The 7106-nt window shown below is 32.2% G+C and overlaps 1 pseudogene; it reads left to right on the top strand.

The window, feature by feature from the left end:
* Positions 1-3093: 3093 nt before the first annotated feature.
* LOC149169163 (uncharacterized) lies at positions 3094-4782 on the top strand (annotated as a pseudogene).
* The last annotated feature ends 2324 nt before the right edge of the window (positions 4783-7106 follow it).

The following is a 7106-nucleotide window of genomic DNA, read 5'->3' as shown; positions in this document are numbered from 1 at the left end:
CTTTAGGCTATACAATTTCCTTTTTAAGTAGATTCTATTCGTCAAGGATTTGGTCATGTATAGACCTTCCAAATTGGTCCACAACCTTCTTGTTATCACTTCTATGACAATGTTAAATAAAACATCATTAGCGAGACACAACCAACTTGTACTGAGGGCTTTGGCATCCAAGTCCTCCTATTCGTCAACGATCATTGTCACAAGCTTCTTACTCCTACCACCTAATGCCTTATGCAACCCTAGTTGTACTAATAAATCTATGTTTTTTAACTTCCACAAATCAAATTTTCGTTTCCCGTTTTATTTTTTCAACTTAAAATTTTGCATTTTCCATAATTTTATACATGAACTATTCTCCAAAAAAATTTAATTATGTCTTGAACCCCTTTTTATTATCAACCAAAAAATATATATATAGAAACATTTTTCAAAAAAACTTTGTTCTTTAAATAGTTCTCAAACCTAAACCTTATTTAAAAAAATTATGTTATTTATTTCATAAACCCTACTCTTTTTTTCAAAACCCAAAACCATGGTTCTTTAAAAATTTGATTCTCCCCAAAATATTTTAATTCCACAATTTTTTCTTTGAAGGGCTTTTTGTTCTTCAAACAAAAAACTTGTACTAGGATTATACTTAAAAAAAAAAAAAGTCTCCTTATAAATTCGGTAGTTGGGGTTTGATCCAATAAGTGGCATGTGACGGGCTTTGCCTTTGCATAAAAATATTTTAGCATGCGGCTAGAATTTTTGTCTCTTCCTCTACGTAAAAAACTTCAACGTGTGGCTAAGGGTTATGGCTCTGCCTCTTCCCGAAAGACTTCAGTCGCGTGGCAAGGGTCTCTGGCTCTTCCTTCCGCTGGGCTAATATTCTTTCTCATGGCAACATGATATTCTTTAAACAACAAGCAACGAAATCCAGGTTGCTCTAACTCTCTACATAATCTATCTTGTGAACAACGGTTATCATGTGAACAATGGCTTAGCTTCTTCTTTTCGCATCCTCACACAACAACGTAGTGAAATGACAACATCATCTCTCCAACACGGGTATTGCTTAAAAGGGTCCTCTTCCTTGAACACACAGACCTTTTTTACGCAGAAAAAAAATTACTGACAACATCTCACCTCATTTTTTACAGCATCTCTCCTCATCATTAATTCATGGTTGTTATGGTAGTGACACCGAACGCGTTGCTCTTTGTACGGATCGCTCTTGAGACTCTTAACACCACCAACTTGATTTTGTAAACTACCTCTCTCACCACACGGTAAAAAAACAACTCTTCTCGGTCTTGATCACACCGATAAATCTTTCTGGTATTCCAATCATTTTCAATGAATATCAAATGCATCAGGGTCGTCACACATTCTCATACATCTAGCTCTTTAACAAATACTAGATACCATTGGCTTTGATACCATTTGTTCAAAGAAATTGTGACCAAAATCATTCACAATGAAATTGGTATACAAAATTATACACAGTACATAGGATCTATCTGGTAAAATACTAATAACTTGTTAAGGAAACATCCACGGGAAATGCAGTTAGGATTTTATTATTTGGACAAATTATTATATTTAGGTTTACAATAGAGCTTCCTCATCTCTAGAAACATATATGAAGTAGGCATTGTTGCAATAGCGTTGATAACTATATTTTAGTTTATAAAATTAAATAACCGCACCAACATTTACTTGAATAAATTTAAATTTATATTTTATGTATTGTTGTCATATTTTAACAAAATTCACTATTATTTAAAAAAAATTAAAAGTTTGTTTTTTAATATTTATAAGTTTCATTAAAATCTTAATCTTATGACCATTTACCACACCTTATTATACCTTTCATATTTTCTTCTTCAATAATTCTTAATTAATTCATCCCTCGCCTTAGATTATTTTTCATTTTTTCAAGAAATTTGATTTATTTTTAATAAATAATTCAATTTTTTTATAATGGCCAATTTCCTCCCCATTTTATTTATTCTCCTTGTAGCACCCATGCACATCCTCTTAAAGTTTTTGTCCTTATGATGAGTGGAGTGCCCACCCGAAACATTGGATAAACTAATTTGCAAACAATTTTTTTTCCAAAAATTCATATAACAATAACAATGAAAATCTGCGTAAAATTATAAATCAATCTCTCTCTGTCTCATATTTTGTAATTTTTTTTGATTTTGATATTAAATTTATTATATTATTTTAATAGTATTACTTGTGCCAAGTGGAGCTCTACAATTCAATATGAGAGATAAGGGAAATGAGGGAGATGTTGTCATGTAACATTACATTTAAAAATAATAAAATAATGCTTATAAATTAAAAAATAGTAATAACTAAAAAAAGTCAGTCACTTATATATATATTTCATAGGTAGAATATACAGTGTATTATATCGAAGTTCATCATGTCATGGGAATTGAACTTGGGTATGGAGGGTCTCAATCATTTCTCCCAACCACTCAAGATATATATATATATATAGAGAGAGAGAGAGAGAGAGATCCCACTCCATTAATAAGTACTTCATAATTCAAATTATGAAAGAGATATGTAATTCTTTCAATGCTTAATATATGTATATAAAGATAGACAATAGACAAATATATAACATTTTATAATATATATATATATATATATAGAGAGAGAGAGAGAGAGAGAATATCTTATGGATATATGTTTTCTACTTCCAAATATAAGGGGGCATGTATTAACAATTTAGTTTGGTGGAGTTGAATCATAAATAAAATTGTTACGAACATAAATTGTATAAAACATAAATAAATATAAATAATAAATAATGATATGATGATTATGTTAAATAGTAGTTAAGGGAAAAGACATATTTAAAAGATATGCTCAGTTACGAAAGGACACTTGCCTAGGTATATATGTGGGTCCTCATTGTCACATTCAATATCACTTGTACATTTTATATATATAATAAATTATTACTACAAATATCTTTTGTGTATTTTTACGTTTAAGTCAACAAGATATAAGTTTTGTTGCTTCAGTAGTATCGAAGCCATGTCGCACAATATAACCATGTGAGTCTTTGAACATTGTTCGCCACACAATATGCCATTACGTTCACGTCCTGAATTCTTGGAGAAACTTAATAAAATTCAAGAAGCATTTCAACGTTTAAAAAAATCATATGTAGAAGTTAAAGCACGTCGAAGGGAAATCGATATTAAGGAAGATAATAGCGACAGTGAAGAAACGAAACAAGGTGAAGCAGGAAAATAAAATGTTGATTAGAATGATGAGAATGGAAATGAAAATATAATAGATAATAGTGAATATGAGAATGATATCAATCAAGATGATGATCTAGATGAAGATGATGTGGATGAGGACTATCTTGAGAAACATGAAAATGAACAATATCATAACAATGAGGAAGAAGAAATTGATTATGATGAAGAGAAAGACATGGAAGAAGCAAAAGAAGAAGATATTTTTGAAGATAATTATGAAGATGACATATTTGAAAAAGAAAAAGTGGATCATGGGAAAGAGAAAGAAGAAAATGCAGGAATTCCTGTTGATGGGAAAGAAGGCCCAGCAGATGTTTGTGTCATTGAATTGAATGGAACAGTTGGGGATATTAAATCAATTGCATTCATTGAGTCTTTGTGTCCACTGTCATATTTGGTTGGGCCAGAAAACTTTTGTCGGGTCCATGTAAACCGTGTACCTATTATAGGTGTTGTTGGAGAGCAGAAAACCAAACCAACACAACATAGTGTTCGGGAACTAAGAGCATTGGGGTTTCACCTCATCGGCTAGTTGTTCAAAGTTCTCAACCCTTACTAGAGAATAGTAAGGAGAATTTGTCTCAGTTTTGTCATGTTCCAGAAAGCAGCATTCTTAATATTTATGATGTATCAAACATTTTTCATGTCCCTTTATTGCTAAGGTATCAAAAGGCACACGAGGCAATAATGAAACAATTGAATATATTAAGTTTTTCTAAAACCCCAGATTTAGAGGAGTGGATTGTGAGAGAAGCGGCTATGATAACCTTATAACTCCTATAAAAATTGCCATGGTGGGAAAATATATTGGGATGTCAGATTCTTACCTTTCTGTATTAAAGGCTCTTTTACATGTTTATGTTCATGTTCATTGAAATTTTCTGTAGAATGGGTTGCAACTTTTGATCTTGAAGAAGAAGCTGCAAAAAAGAGACCAAACATTCATGCTTCTGCACGGAAGGTTTTGAAGGGTGCAGCTGGTGTTCTGGTCCCAAGGGGATTTGGTGATCGAGGTGTGCAAGGAAAAACATGGGCAACAAAATATGCACGTGAAAATTGAATACCCTATCTTTCCATTTGCTTGGGGATGCAGATTGTTGTCATTGAATTTGCACGTTCTGTTCTTGGTTTGGAAGGTGCCAACAGTGCAGAGTTTGACCCAGAAACTCAACATCCTTGTGTCATTTTCATGTCGAAGGGATCAAGTACCTATATGGGGGATACAATGCGGCTTGGTTCAAGGACAACATTATTTCGAACTGCTGATGTGGTTCGTCAAGCAGTATCAAAATTAAAAAATACACTTCATGTATTCAATCCAAATTCTTTATGGGTAGTGGTACTGTTGATGGAGGACCCTCAACGTACAACACTCAAATCAAGTTTGAGAATTCTTGATATAGTGACCCAAAGTTTTGAACGCACATGCGCATGGAGGGATTGTCTGGTTATAGTTGACAAAGCACGCGTACCTGTGACGTTGTTAGGAAGATTAGATTGGTTCTGATGGCGGGGTCTTTCCTCCTTTTGCAATTTTCGAAAATAGAAACAGATGAATGCTCAGAAAATAGGAATAGAATAATTATCATAGCAAATCCAACTGCACTGGTTGTAAAGAATGTTCATGTTGTTTTGTTCTACCATATAAGGGACTAGAGTCATACAGATGAAGATGTATGGATCCAACAAATTGTGTGGAGTGGAAAATTTGAAAATTATCAATAAATCCTACAAATGTTGGATGAAAATAGTCATATATGTAATTCCCTCCATCATCACACAATGCCACATTCATTGTCGTCTGTCAAGTTTTCATCCGCTGTGTTGTCCACGCCCTCGTTGTCCCGACAGAACCACACACTAAAAACTCTATTGTCTCCTCTGTCGCCAAGCATCATAGTCGGTACAAGGGTCAACGAACATGAGGTGGATTCGGCGTCGGTTCATACGTTGTTTCATAAATGGTTTGGTGCACATAATATGGTAGTGGTTGATACACCGTAGGGTTCGTGGTCAAATACACTGAGAACGTAAACAATGTATACGTCGTTGGCTCGGTATATATATAGTGGATACGTTGTGGGTTGCATATATAGTGGACTCAATACACCGTTAATTAATTAATATACATCTCTATAAGTTAATTAATTATTTTTAAAATATTTAATAAAAAATAAAATAAATAAATAAATAATATATATATATATATATATATATAATGGATAAACCCTAATTCTAAGGGGGTATCATTGAAAAAAATTATACATGCCGAGGCGACCAACGCCAAGATACAAAAAATTGTCGGTAATAAAACTTTGAGGACAAAGCTTCTGAAGGAAGGGGCAATGTTACGAACATAAATTGTATAAAATAAAATAAACATAAATAAATATATATAATAAATAATGATATGATGATTATGTTAAATAGTAGTTAAGTTAAGTGAAAAGGCATGTCTTTTTAGACATGCCCAATCACGAAAGGATACATGCCTAGGTATATATGTGGGTCCTCATTGTAACATTCAATATCACTTGTACATTTTATATATATAATAAGTTATTACTACAAATACTTTTTGTGTATTTTTACATTTAAGTCAACAAGCTATAAGTTGTGTTGCTTTAAAAATATTTAAATGTCAATTATGTATATATTATATTAAACAAATGAAAACATTTATTTATTTTTAATTATTGTTAAGATATTTTCTTAATGTGCTTCTCAAACCCAGCATAGTTCTTTCTTAACACCAAATTTACTAAGAGCCACGAAAAATCAAATTTGTATAGACAAAAACATTTCCTCAAGTTTTACACACAAGAAGGTGTTTGCATATTGAGAGATTTGATCCCTCTCAGCGCTTGGTAGATTCAAAGTTAAGATGGATATATGCTAGCTATATATTTATATATATTATACATATAAAGATATGTCCACTTTAGGTTGTAATATCTTTAGTGATTTCTCAATGCACAAATTGTAATAATAATTAGTGGATGTTGTTTTTAATTATATTTTAGTTTTTGGAATTTTGGGTATCTACAATCAAGTCATTAGCAAAGTCCGATAAAATCATGAGACAAGTTTGACAAACTTTGCATGTAAACTCACTTTGTAACATTAATAAATTATGTTTAGGACTGAAAGGTTGTTGTTTGACAAACAAATAGACTGTAGAAAACAATGGTTTTGGATTTTGTGGATTTCAGTCTAGTCGCACTAAAGGAGTTAGTGGTCAATTTGTTTTTTGGTCCAAACTATATAGTATAGCGTCATGAGTAAATCGTCTAGATCATCTCAATGTATATTTTCATCATGGAAATATAAAGGTTTTTTTTTTCAAAAGAAAAAATTACTTGATTATAGCTTGTAATTCTTTTGAATTATGTCAAGTCATATCAATTTTCTAATGTCACAATTTAACCTTAAGTTTTGTGAGTAATTTTGGAAATTTTGAGGATTGAGGTTTTTATGCTCATTCCTTGGTCACATGGGATGGTGGGTGTCATGACCAAGATCAAAGGGGGACTTAAGTGTGGAGATTTATTAATGGGATTAGCCTTAGGTCATCAAAGATCCTTCTTTAGCTTTCTTAATGGCCTGGGGATCCTTTAACCAAACTAACCCTAAGCCATCAAATACATTTATCGTCCTCTTGGTGGCTAGTGGTCTAAATACCAATATCTTCATTTGATGAAGGTGTGTCCATTAGTTGACATCCATTAAATGATTTAGGAAAAGGGATGAAGATCAAGAATATAGAAAATCACCCTTGGAATCTAGATATCTAGAATCTAGCAAAAAAAATATTCTCCAATAGTAACAAAG

Source organism: Pinus tabuliformis, chromosome 4_2 (assembly GCF_031772625.1).
Source record: "Pinus tabuliformis cultivar Carrire ecotype Pingquan chromosome 4_2, CPIR1, whole genome shotgun sequence".
NCBI classification, from domain to species: Eukaryota; Viridiplantae; Streptophyta; class Pinopsida; order Pinales; family Pinaceae; genus Pinus; species Pinus tabuliformis.
Note: the sequence above shows the minus strand (reverse complement) of the source record. Positions and strands in the feature narration are given on the sequence as shown.